We start from the raw sequence: 12,744 nt of genomic DNA, 5'->3' as shown, positions 1-12,744 counted from the left end.
TCAAGATTCCTCCATCACTGAAGATACCCTGCCACTGAGACACTTGGGGCTCTGCCCCATCTCTGGGGCAGAAAAATGAAATTAGACTGAAATGCATTTATTTTCTCTTAATGCTATGCGTCATTCACAGCTAACCATTCATCATGGCAGCTCACCCCTATGAATGATTCATGAGGGGATAGCCGTCCCCAGGACCTCGGCTCCCGCGCCGCACATTCAACAGGAGGTGTTCCCACCTGGTTGTGTGAGAACCCGAGCGCCTGAGAAGTGCTGAGGGCTCTTCCTCTCTTTTTAAAATGAAGACAAGGCAGTATAATGCAATGTAACACCTCAACAGTGCGGAGGAGGGAGGAGTGGGCCAGTAGGTCACACGTCGAATTCCACACATAATAAGACATCAAACTACTCAATAAGCCCAGCTTTAAGGAGAGGTAATATCTTTAGTTTGATCAGCTAGGAACTTTGGGATTCAATATCCTACATGTGATTCTTCTAGCTGTCCACAAAATGCATGCATAAACACACAAAACTATATAAAACTGTTGACATGTTTTGCAGATATCATGTGGTTTATGTCCTGTGTTTCAAGAAACTGTCTGTACTTAAACTGGAGGCACTACAAAGGACACAGTAAAGCCAGTTTTCATATCCATTTCTGATAAGTTTCTGAGCCTTGTCTAGTCTTTGTGTAATAAAGTGAAGCCTCACACTTCCATGCACTGCCTGTATAGGACTTTCTACTTCTGACAGAACTGGACTTGTTCTAATGAGGCTTCCCAGCTTTAAATTAGCAATAATGTAAAAATAATATCCTCCTTCTTTCTTTACTGTTACCTCAACTAAAGGAGAAAGGTATGACAAAGAATGTAGACGTCTACTCAGGAAGCACAGTTGGTAATACTACAGTAATTTTTACTACAAATCAGCTGTTTTTCCAAGTATAACAATTTTGTCTTAAGAAAAAATTCTTTAGGAAACTGCTAGCAGAACTGAAGCGGCAGACAATTTCTGCACTTCTTTCTATCATAAGCATAAATCACAAGTTTGTTTCCCTGTGTACGTTGCACAGAATGTAACAGGGCACAAATCATGAATATGTCTTACCCTGTTTTTTCTCTCTCTTGTACCCTTGCTCCTATAGGGAAATTTAAAAAAAAGGGGGGGGGGGGAGAGAGGGAGAGGGAGAGGGAGAGAGAGAGAGAGAGAGAGAAAGAAATAACTTCCAGATTAGGATTATGTTCTACTAGTGATTTTAGGAAATCCTTAGACTCCAGCAGTTGCACTGAGTAGAAACAGTGGTTCTCCATTGCTTTCAAGCTTCACATGAAAAATAAGATGAAATGCCAAAATGAGATGACATTCCTAGTAAACTATACAGATGTTTAGAATACAAGAGAAAATGCTACTTAGAATTTGGGTTTCAAACTCTTTAAAACCACTTTGATTGAAAAAAAAATCATAGACTGACATTTCAAAAAATAGCTCCTAACTGGAAAGCCTATAAATCCACAACCCAGACTTGGAATTCACATATTGCTCTCTTCTTCAGTGAAGGGTAGTTTACACCAGTGCATAATGGGATTTTTTTAAAACATACAGCTTTTGTGGTAGACGTTCTTTATCCTATTTGGATAGTGCTATCTCTCAGCCTCTTTCTGACCTTTCACTCATCCCACCACAGACTTAGCCTACAAACTATTCAAGGTTATTTATACCGCAATCATTGTTTATACAGAAGTGGGCAAGGGGGATTCAGTTGTTTGTAAACGCAGGAGGGCAATTTAAATAGAATGAAGTTCAGCTGCAGTGCTGGAATTCTTTACTATGTCTCCACAAGAGATGTACAAACCACTTACTCTGCAGAGAACAAGGTTATAAGTCGCGCATCATACACACGCAGGAATTACATGGTTTGTGGTAGACCTTTTCTGTGCCAGACCCAAACTGTTCTTGATCTCTGGAGACAATGGGATTGCACTGATATACAGTTGCAGAATTTGACTTTAAATCAGTAAGCAGGCACACTAGACAAAAAACAACAGGCCTCTGCAGGCATATGTCCTTGATCAGATTATATTTGCACATGGAAGGCACTTCCAGTTGCAGAAGAAAGCCTTTTGCTGTCTCCAGCAAGACCAATACTATGTAAAGACAGCCATACATTAAGCCACTCCATAGAAGCAGCAGTGGTCACCTTTGTTGTCACCAAAGAGAACCATAGGAGGATTTATGGGGGAAGAGGGTCTAGCCATCTTTTTTTCCCGTTAACAACAGTTAGTGCAGTTCAGCCTCTTCGTCACACAGATATGTGGCCCCAACACCATCATACCTGCATGCAGCCCAGAAAATAAATTATACAAATCTTTGCTTCATACTTTTCAGTTTGCTTCAGATGAAATTTTCCCATGATAAAAAAAATCCAAAAGGAAGAACCACAAAAGCATTATGCATTTAATAAGCAGGCTGCTATAGGATTCTTTCCTTTGATATAAATGTCTATTTAATTATCTCAGGGTCACATTTCTTTACTGAAAATCATTTTTAATGTTATGGTGAGGAAAGACCAAATCTGTGCCTAACAGTAGAACCCTTGAAACTGAAACAAGAACGACTTCTTCAAGTACAGTGTGGCTGCAATTTAGTGTCTCTACTCTTCTCAGTACCACTCATATTCCAACTGTGCCTTTGTGAAAAACAAAGAGAGAAATAGTGGTTGGTTGTCTGGAACAAATTACTGTTGTTAAAGGTGAGGCATAAGGAGCTCAAAAACCATCAGTATTACATGTTATGCATGCCCATGCTGGTCACTACCTGGGGAACTCGTATTCTTCACTAGAATTCTTTTTAATGCCTATTATCCTACAAGAAAGTACTGAAGTTCTAGTTCAAGCTAAATGCTACCAGATTCAAGCATACTAAATTTTAAGTGCTTAGGCTCATACTTATAACCTCGTATTACTTATTATTTAGTGTTTCAGGGATTTTTAGCAATGAAGATAAAATTTTGCTTTTGGATAGCATTTATCTGTAGATCTTAGTGCATTCTACCCAAAAGGAGACAGAACTGACCAACAAAGAACTGAAGACCACAGAAGAGCTCATTGGCATAGGCAATATTAGATTCCTCAATTCACTGCTTTGCCCCCAAATCACACTGGTAACCAGCCTGGTCTTAGACTCACATGCCCAGCATTATCTATGTTTTCCAGCGTTCTCAAGATAGCTCCTACAAGTGTTGTCTCATTTGAAAAATGACAAAGAGGAAAGAAAGGAAATCAGAAAAAAAAAAAAAACTGTGCATGTAATAGAGGTGAATGGAAATTATTTGCACCAATTAGCTCAGAAGTGTGTTCATGATGTCATATGAAGTATCTATGGACTTAGAACATTTTTTCTATGACACTTAATAAATCTTACACCCATGACAAACTAGAAGATTGAAAGGTCAATTTTTCTCACAATAACGCTTACTTACGGATTTTTCTTCACAATGCTTATATTTTATTTCCCACAGTGAAGGGTACTTTTTCACCCTTATCAAACACAGAAAATTTTTTGCAAATTTGCACAGATAGAACTGAAATAGTTCATCCAGGCAGATGAATATCTCAGAAGAAAATCCAGCTGCATGAAGGCAGGTTAGAAATGGAATCATTTTTGTAGGCACTGTCTTTCACTTCTTAAAGTATCACTTTTCATTATGAAGAACTTGTCCCTAGAATAATCCCAGTCTCTTTTCCACATTACTGGTAGGCTTCTGTGCATACATTTATATCCAGTCTGTCCTCTAGATGTTCGACCATTCCCAGATACGTGGTGTGGCTCTTTTAAAGACAACCAGTTCCTGCAGGATAACTAACCCACTGCCCACAAACGTACTGCCAAACGTCACTGTGGGAGACAAAATCTCACCACTGCAAACAGATGCTGAAGCTACCTCCGATCCACTCTGCTGTTGTGAATGTGCTTTCTGTAGTACATGGCAAACAAAATGGTGAAGCGGAGGTCAGACTGAATGACCTCCTGAGGACACTGACTTTTCCCATGATTCTATGACAAGTGCCAATGGGGCACATAAGGCAGAAACTTTTGCTACTGCATAAACCTGAGGATTTATTATCTATTGTAACTGAGCTATTGCTACCACTCTGCCATCTGACGTGAAGTCCTGCATGAACCTACATCATGAACATATGAATAGCCTTCCTTTAACATGCTTCTCCACAGCATTAATTCATTATATAGGCCTGCACAATAAAATCCAGTGGAAACAGCATAGGATTACATAAAACCCAAGCAACTTTTTGACAATTTAGGAATTTCTTTGCACTGTACTACATCCTTTAAGCAAAAGCCCACACATAAAGACAGAGTGTGAAGCGTCTTTCCTGGGGCTTTACTGCAGTCAGGGCTGTGATGCCGGGAACAGCACGGCTCTCAGCCACATTCAGCAGTTATGCAACATTGAGTTGGAGCAATGTTAGATCGGGACCTCCCCTCCCTCCCTCCTCCCAACAAAGACAGGGCTGACAAAGTTGTGGAAGGAGTCAATGCTTAACGACAGATACAAGCACAGCGCAAGGGAATGCTGCTGGGAGAGTAACATAAGATAAGATTACGCTCATACAGAATTGCTGTTTGCAGGAAGAGAGTTGTTACCCCTCCAGCACACACACACATGCACGCGCACACACACACACACACACACACACACACACACACACAAACACACACACACACACACACATACATTTTATTGAATCACAGATTAACCTTTACGTTATTCCTGCAGATTCAAACGGCTCTTGCAGAGGGGAAGGCTGTGGGGGCAGTTGTCCCAGTGCTAACAAACAGTGTGAAACAGTTGTCTCGTTTCTCTTAAGAGAAGGAATCCTAACATTACACTAATAGAAGTGTACAAAAAGCCCCTTTTCACACCTATACTGTGCTTTCTATCATGAGAGCAGTCCTCAGACACTAACTACTTAGGATTATTTCAGTAAATATTTGAACCCACTGACAGTCACTACCTGGTGTCAGTGGCAGGGCGCTCAAAATCCATGCAGTGATCCAAAGCATGCACACTCCAATGGAAAGACATGTCCTGATTCCCATCCTGACTCACATGGGTTGAGGGTCAGGCTCTTAGAGTCCGCACATGACTGGTAATTTTTAAATGATTACAATGAAAGGAAAGACTCTTTTTAATGCCCAAGCGCAACAGCTGCAATGTCATCGGGGTTGTGTTCCGAGATGCTCCTAGTCTGCAGCCCAAATAAGTGTCTTAATGATACTTTGAAAGTATGTAAAGCACTTCTTTTATATGCAATGACAATTCTGTCTGGGCGCATCGTCTGTTTGTCCAGCCAGAACAGAATTAGAATTAATGAACCAGATTCTACTCTTGTTTGTGCTACATGCAACTACAGTAATTTCAGTGAAGCTACATCATCTGTAAATAAGGGGAGACTTTGACTAAGTTAGTTACTTTATTTATGACAATGAGCTTACAATTAGATAACACCTTTCAACTCCAATGGATCAGCAGGTTCTCTAAAAACTAACTCACTACTCAAGGCTTGACTTTATTCACAGGCATCTATTGTTTAACAACAGTTCTTAACCAACAGCTTCAGAAAAGATACAGAATAATAATAAGGACACAGAATAATAATGTTATTGAAGCTACAGGAAGAGTTTTGGAAACCAGATTACAATTGCTTGCACTGGAATTTGATCAGAATACTGGCACTGCACCTCCATTCCCATAAGAAATATCACTGGAGCCTTAAATGAACGTAATTGATGATGGCCTTGTCTTGTCATCAAATTCACAAGACAGTTTTTCCAGCATAGTGTCCATGATAGGCCACAGGTGTATTACTGACTCAAAGAGCTATTAAGTCACCTTTTAGTTTCAGTAATTGCTATTTACATGGTAATCATGAAAAGTATGCCTGATGCTAACTGGAGAATAAAACATAGATAAAATTCTTGTCCTGAAAAACTGATAATCGAAATGAGTCCACTGGGGTGCACAGTGTTGTCCACAGAAAGGAATGGCCAAGGTACTGCAAATTACTATTATTGACATCTCAAAAGAAGTAAGAAGTGATGACCTAAGTGCAACATAAATGAAAATAGGGTGATGGTTGACAGAACAATAATAGCTCACAGCACAAGTGGGAGGTGAATTAAAAACAGACAAATGGACCAATATTATTTCCAGCAATTCTCTGATATTCCTGCTGCCCTTATAATAGACCAGTTTCAGGACAGCAGCATCCCAGACAATATCTGATATGCCTTGAGATCATAATTGCTGTCTCTGATAGACATTTGGCTTTTGCGAGTTCTTCTCGAAGGGATTAGAGTGAGTAAGTTGTTATGCACACATAGAAGAAGACACAAGCCTGTCCGAAGCCCTTCCAGTCTGAAAGACAATCCACCACAAGTTTATAAATACCTGCGTGGGGAAAAAAAAGAACTGCTTTATTCTAAAACTCTTAGCTTTTGTAGGCCATGTCTTGCTATATAAAGCCAGACAGCCTAATGAATGATACCCACTTGTCAGCACTCTGCACACTCAGAGGTCAGGCATTTCCACATACTAACAGGCTCATTAAAATCTGCAAGCCAGTGAAGTTTGTAGCTCCTCCCCTTTCTGGCCATTCACTTATTTTTACCTAGAAAAGGCAATTGTCCATTTTCTCCTTTCATTGACAGGTCCTGTAATTAAAACAAAATTTGGGGAAATGGGGTACAGGATAGAGGGGAAGGAGGTTAACACAGAAGTCTTGAGAAACTTTAAGAGGCCACAGCTGCTCATTAGGCAAAGTCTACGCAGCCATCAGTATATAGGTGACTAAGGGAGCCATACCTCAGGGACAAGCAACAAATCAAGTGTGATATTCAGGCTTATTGGATGGAGAAAAGGCCTCTGGGACTTGACAACATAGTCCTTGATAGCAGAGTGACTTCAGGGAAAACATATGGAAGCCAGCATATGGTTATGCCATCTGATCACATATTATACTTTAAAGGACAGGGGTCTGGTAATAGCATGAGGTTACAATGTTACAGTGGCCTGCAGCATATGTGCTTCTCTCACAGTGAAAACTTCTGTCTGTCCCCTCCGTACACCTACCAGGCTCTGGCCGTCTGATTGACTAGAGCAAGTGACTTTGATAGTGCAACATACAGCCCGGAGAAGGAAGGGCTATAACATATTAATATAAGAATGTAGTTGATTACAATGTAAGCCGCTGAAAGTGAGCTGACTATAGCACAAGACTGGAAGAATGTGGCTGTCTGCAGGGTCTAGCCGTGAGACTGCATCTATCTATACCTTTAAGTGTGTCGCTGGCTACAGGCAGCTGTCATGCAACTGAAGTGGACTAGTGGTGTGGTCACCCACCGAACCATTGCACCCAAAGTTATTGTTGTTTTAAATATACCTCCTGTCTACCTCCTGGCAGCTAGCTAGCTTTTGTCTCCATGAGAGCAAGGAGGAGAAAGGAGTCTCGCTGTGCGTTTGATTAGACAGTTCTAAATCTCCAGTTTGACAGAACGTTTTGTCCTTCAACTAGCAAATGCTGTTTAGCTCTTGTACTTAATGAAATGATTCCATTATGAAGAACCTGATTTATTTTTAATGACCCTTCTGCTGTATATATAGGAACACCCTGGATATTATAATCAAAAAAAGATCCCTAAGGGTTAATTTGTTTTGGAACAAATATACTGCCTGGGATTTTTTGAATAGTGGAGAGTAATCAAATGAGGCTCATTTTCTATATCTGATATGCTATAAGAACACACTGAAGTATGTCTTTTGTTTATTTTCTTTTTCTAATATACACAAGGAATATTTAAATAATAAAGCATTACAAAACATAGATCTAAATAAAATTCTTAATAAAGGACAACCAATCCTGCAATCAGACCCTTCAAGCCTGTCCCGCCTGAAAGCCAGAGCGTCCACCTGCTCTGAGCTGACGGCTATATTTATATACGTATCAGACTAGGATTTGCCATTTACTCTCTGCCCTAAGTTAACGGAGCTCAGCCCTGCGCAGTCTCAGGGAGGATGCTTAGGATAACTCTGCACAGGGCCGTGGATGCCTTCTCCAGCTGGTGCAGCATGCCTGCCTGGGCCGCGCCACGCGTTCGGAGCAATGGGCGATTCCAGACACCTGTCTTCCCCTTGTCACAGCAGATTGCAACGATGCAGCAGCCCGCAGCCTTTCAGCCTTCAGCTCTCATGTTCCAGATCTCCTTCCCTGGAGTTTTCACATGCAAGAGTTACCTGGTCTTACCTGTCCTTCTTCAGTACTGCTGCATGGGAGTCCTTACGGGTCTAAACAGCCCAGGCTGAAGCTTTTGATATCTCTATTTACATGGACAAAGTAGACTGAGCTTTTTTCTCTTCAGCTATATCAGCTATTAGTATGTGAATGTTTTGTCCCTTTTCTCCCCTAAAAGGAAAGCTTAAAATGTTATTTGCTTTGGATTCTGAGAGGTACAAACTCCACCACATGGCAGACACATGTGAATCCATATGCTAGCATGTCTGTAAACCTGAAAGAGATTAAAGCCTGAAGCTTCTATTAAATACTCTCCTTTTTTTTCTCACATGCAACATTTTTAGATCCAGCCCTAAATGTTCACCGACTCATGAACACTTTTGAGGCAGCTCTATTCTTTGTGATAAATCACACTGCTTGTGTGTTGGTTTAGTGACATATAGTTACCTGAAAACTTCTAAAGTAAAATGTTTTATAGCCATCTGAGGGGAAAAAAATGTGTGATCTTTGCCTGACTGCTGGAACAATATGACAAGAGGAAACATACTGTATTCAAGGCCCACAGCATGCCAACTTTCTTTCTTTCTTCTAGAAATGGACAGAACTGAAAGGAAAATGACTGCTGGCATATTGTGAAAGTACTTCCAAGTTTGTACAAGATCCAGCAATAGATGCAAACACAGACAAAACCCTTCATAGGAAACTAAAAGTTTTGCAAAGAAAGCTGAAGAATGCCCTAAGAAAGAAACAGAACTATCATGGCTAGTCCTTCCAACAAAAAGAAACAGCCACTCTTTAGATTTATGTTTCAGAATCAGATTTATTGTAGATACTAAACTAAATATAGATATTAATGCTATTCACACTGTAAAAGGCACCTATCATATTTAAAGCAATGCAAAGAAACTTTTTCTTCTTTAAGAGATTTCAGATCCAGACATTGCTTTGTCTCCTTAAAAGTTAGCTACCTTGGGTTACCTCACATTACCATGGTGCACAAGCATATAAACAGGCAGCTGGGTGACAAGCTACCCTGCATGAACTGCCCTGTGATAGCAGCTTTTATGTAGGCTTCCACACAGCAGTCTGAGGTAGCTGATCCCTTAGGGGCAAATCAAGCTCAATCCTTGAATTAAGGATCCCTATGGCATGGAAGGCAAAGATGTCTGCCATTCAGGTGAAGAATGAGAAGGAAACTACACATAGACCATTAGCAGGGAGCAGCTGTTCCTGTTTCCACATCTCTTCCCATGAAGTTGACTGCGCAGCAGCAGCCCCTACACCATCAGATGACTCAGACCATGCACCACACCAGACCTGTGGTGATGAAAAGATGGAGCTACCGGCCTTTAATTCTTCCCCAGCAATCCTTTCATGTTAAATCAATCCTAAAAAATGATGAGTTCTTTATGGATTAGGGATTTTCCCGCTTCTGGGTAAACATGAAATCTCATTCCTTCACAGTAGAAATGGAAGAGGTAATGGAATAAAATTTTCTTCCCACTGCTTGGTGGAAATGCATTAGCATAATACAGGCTTCTGTAGTTAGGCTAATAAACTTTGTTTCTTCTCTTGATTAAGAGTAAATCACATCATAGTTATGTTATCATCATTAATACGACATCACTGCTCTGTGAGTTGCAGAGAAATATTTCATCTCTGGGCTCTGAGTAAGACCTGACAAAGATTTCTTGCAGGGGTGAGACCAATTTCCATTGTCTAACTTTATGGTCAAAGTCAGCAAATCTAGACTGACTTTTTCAAAGGAATCCAAGGTGAAAAACCACCAAGACCCTACTGATTTTCAGTAGGATTTGGGCATTAATTCCCTATAGGTGCCTTTGAAAACATCAGGCACAAGAGCTCAGCCAAGAGTGAAATTCTGTTCAATAAACACCCAGAACACCACTCACATCAATTGCACTGAGTGGGTAGGATGAAGGGTAATTACAGTCCCAGCTGCCAAATTCACCTCAGTTGCAAGTAATCATGATTTGCACTGAAATTAGGAGGTAGGGGAGACTCAGAACCTCTGAAAATCAAGCCACTTCTATTAAATGGTAAAACATGGACGTAAGCACTTTATCTGTGTTTAAAAATGTTGACCTCAATGGCTAGTGAAAGTCACACGTTAAATCTACGCAGGGATGTGCATAACACCAAGACCACCCTGTTCCCCAATGAGCAGCCCACGCCTCCTCTTTTATTAAAATTATTGTACAGTACCTTGGACTCAGTACCCAGATTAGTACTTCCACATTCTTCATAATTAGATAATATTAACAGTGGACTCCCCATAACTACCATCATTATACTAACTCAGACTGTTTACATGAAGTTACATGCATTTGTTGTAATTGTATTTTTGCTTATTATTCTACTATTATAGAATAGAAAGCACAAGTTGTAGCAGTTCATTACAGACTTCTAGCTTTCTGTAATTCCCAGTCCTTTCTGTGAAGGCACCTTCCAGAGGTGCCACTGCTCTGGACTCAGTGCAAGCTCTCAGGCCAACCCCACTACAGCCATTGCACAGGCTTCCTGTTCTAATTTGGAGGGAACTCCATCCTGAAACATTCATTATATGAAATGAGATGAGAAGATTCTTAAGACAAAACACATAGCTCCACAAAGTCAACTCTACCATTTCTCGCTTCAGAAGCTTTTGAGGCCATTTTCATATTACGTTACTAGATGCAACAACGAAAACAAAAATGGCAGCTCAAAGAGCTTTCCTAGTGAGAAAAAAAATAAGATGAAATGTTTTCCAAAGCTTTTGGCCCAATGGCCCACTGTCGACAGTCCACATTTCTCTCAGACCGCTCCACACATTTGTCAGAAAACTTTCAGTAGAAAACTCTCAATTGCTTACAGGGATCTGGGGACAACTATGAACCCAACAGGCTGTCTTGCAGACAAGTATTCAGAAAACATCAATCTACACTATCTTATTGTTCTTATAATCATGATAGCTGACCACCTTTAAGAGTAGATTATTTGGAAAAATTAGGTAAAGATTAATAGGCAAAAGAATAAAGTAAACACACCTGGACTTTCTCTGCAGCAAATACTCTGAAGTGATCAGTGGTCTGGATTAATCTCTTTCCTTCAGTAAAGCATAAATTCAGCAGCGATTTGGATCTCAATCCAGATTTCAAAGTTAGATAGGCCAGACTAAATCCATGATCTGCGGACATCTGGAATACAATCAAAAATAACAGCACTATCTCTTTTTTAAATTAGCCTTCTCCTTCCAATTTTGTCAGCTTGCCAGCTTCAGTCTGCCTCAAAATCAGCCACCAGAGAGAATGACACACTTGCCTGTTACAGACATCCTTTCCTGTGCATTCTTGCTCTTCCCGCTTACTAATCCAGGGTTAATACATTGATTTAAAAAAAAAAGAAAAGAAAAAAAAAAAAAAGAAACAACCTAAATTGCTTTTCCCTGAATCATCTAATTAAATTTCCTCCCTACGGTAGCTGAGCTAATTGCTCTTACCCTACAATTCTGTATTCTCATTTCACCTTTGTTGGCTATTTTCTAACCACAGTTCCTATCAGTTTCCCAGAAGAAACATTCCACCACTTAGGGCAATGTTCTTTTTTCTTGAAGCAGAGAGAGAAAGACCTTGGAGCTCCTCCGGAGTGGTAAGGACCTGCAATTCAAAGTTCAGTAGCACTCTTCTTTATTCTCATGTTTCCATACAGCCAATGGACCCTAATGGAAACCATTCTGCTCTTGGCCATCTCCAGTAGTCAGATGACTCACTCTGAATAGTAGCTGCAAAACTCCAATCTCAGATGGGCCAGTAGAGAGAGTCTCGTTATAGTCAACCCACAGGTTTCTCAGGCCGCAGGCACCTATCTGGTATCCTAACTCACGCACAACTCATAGATGTGAAGTAGGAACTAATTCAGGTAAATTTAGGAGGAGAAGTCAGGAAGGGAGGGAAGATGTGCAAAAACTCAAAAGTAATGATCATAACGGCCCGTTGTGGGCTTAAAATATATAAGTATAGACCTGTTCTGTAGTAGTCTTTATGCAACGCTATCACACATTTCCTAGCAACAGAGACTGCCAGCATTCCTCAAGTCTCCCAAAATTATTGTTATCACATGGCAACAATACCAGAGAAAAAAAGGCCTTTTTGATAGCCAGTCTCAATAATTTTCCTGAACTGTCTGCAATACCAAGCAAGTTACCATAGGACACATCTTTTAAACAGTTCTCCACAATTCCATTCATAATCTTAGTGAAATCAATAGATGAGTCATAGGGAGGAGTGTGGATCTCACAGAAAATCAGCCTTGCAGCTCCCCTTTTAGGTAAACATTTGAGGGTGGGATTGAAAGCGATCAGCATATCAGTATGAAGAGGTCTATACTGCCACTGCACATCTTGCATGTTTTTTGTATACCGAGAAAATAGACATATAGT

General features: G+C 40.4%; 1 long non-coding RNA gene across 4 annotated transcripts in view; it reads right to left on the bottom strand.

Annotated features, from left to right (window-relative positions):
- The window catches only part of LOC135327813 (uncharacterized), a 97,365-nt gene that overhangs the window by 69,441 nt on the left and 15,180 nt on the right, over window positions 1–12,744 (bottom strand). Inside the window, exon 5 of one of the 4 annotated variants that reach the window (XR_010388195.1) lies at window positions 11,360–11,503. The exons of the other annotated variants lie outside the window; for them this stretch is intronic. This is a non-coding gene — a long non-coding RNA (uncharacterized LOC135327813). Of the gene's footprint in view, window positions 1–11,359; window positions 11,504–12,744 lie in introns of those variants that run through there. 4 annotated transcript variants of the gene reach the window in all.

This window comes from Dromaius novaehollandiae, chromosome 3 (assembly GCF_036370855.1).
Source record: "Dromaius novaehollandiae isolate bDroNov1 chromosome 3, bDroNov1.hap1, whole genome shotgun sequence".
Classification (NCBI taxonomy): Eukaryota; Metazoa; Chordata; class Aves; order Casuariiformes; family Dromaiidae; genus Dromaius; species Dromaius novaehollandiae.
Note: the sequence above shows the minus strand (reverse complement) of the source record. Positions and strands in the feature narration are given on the sequence as shown.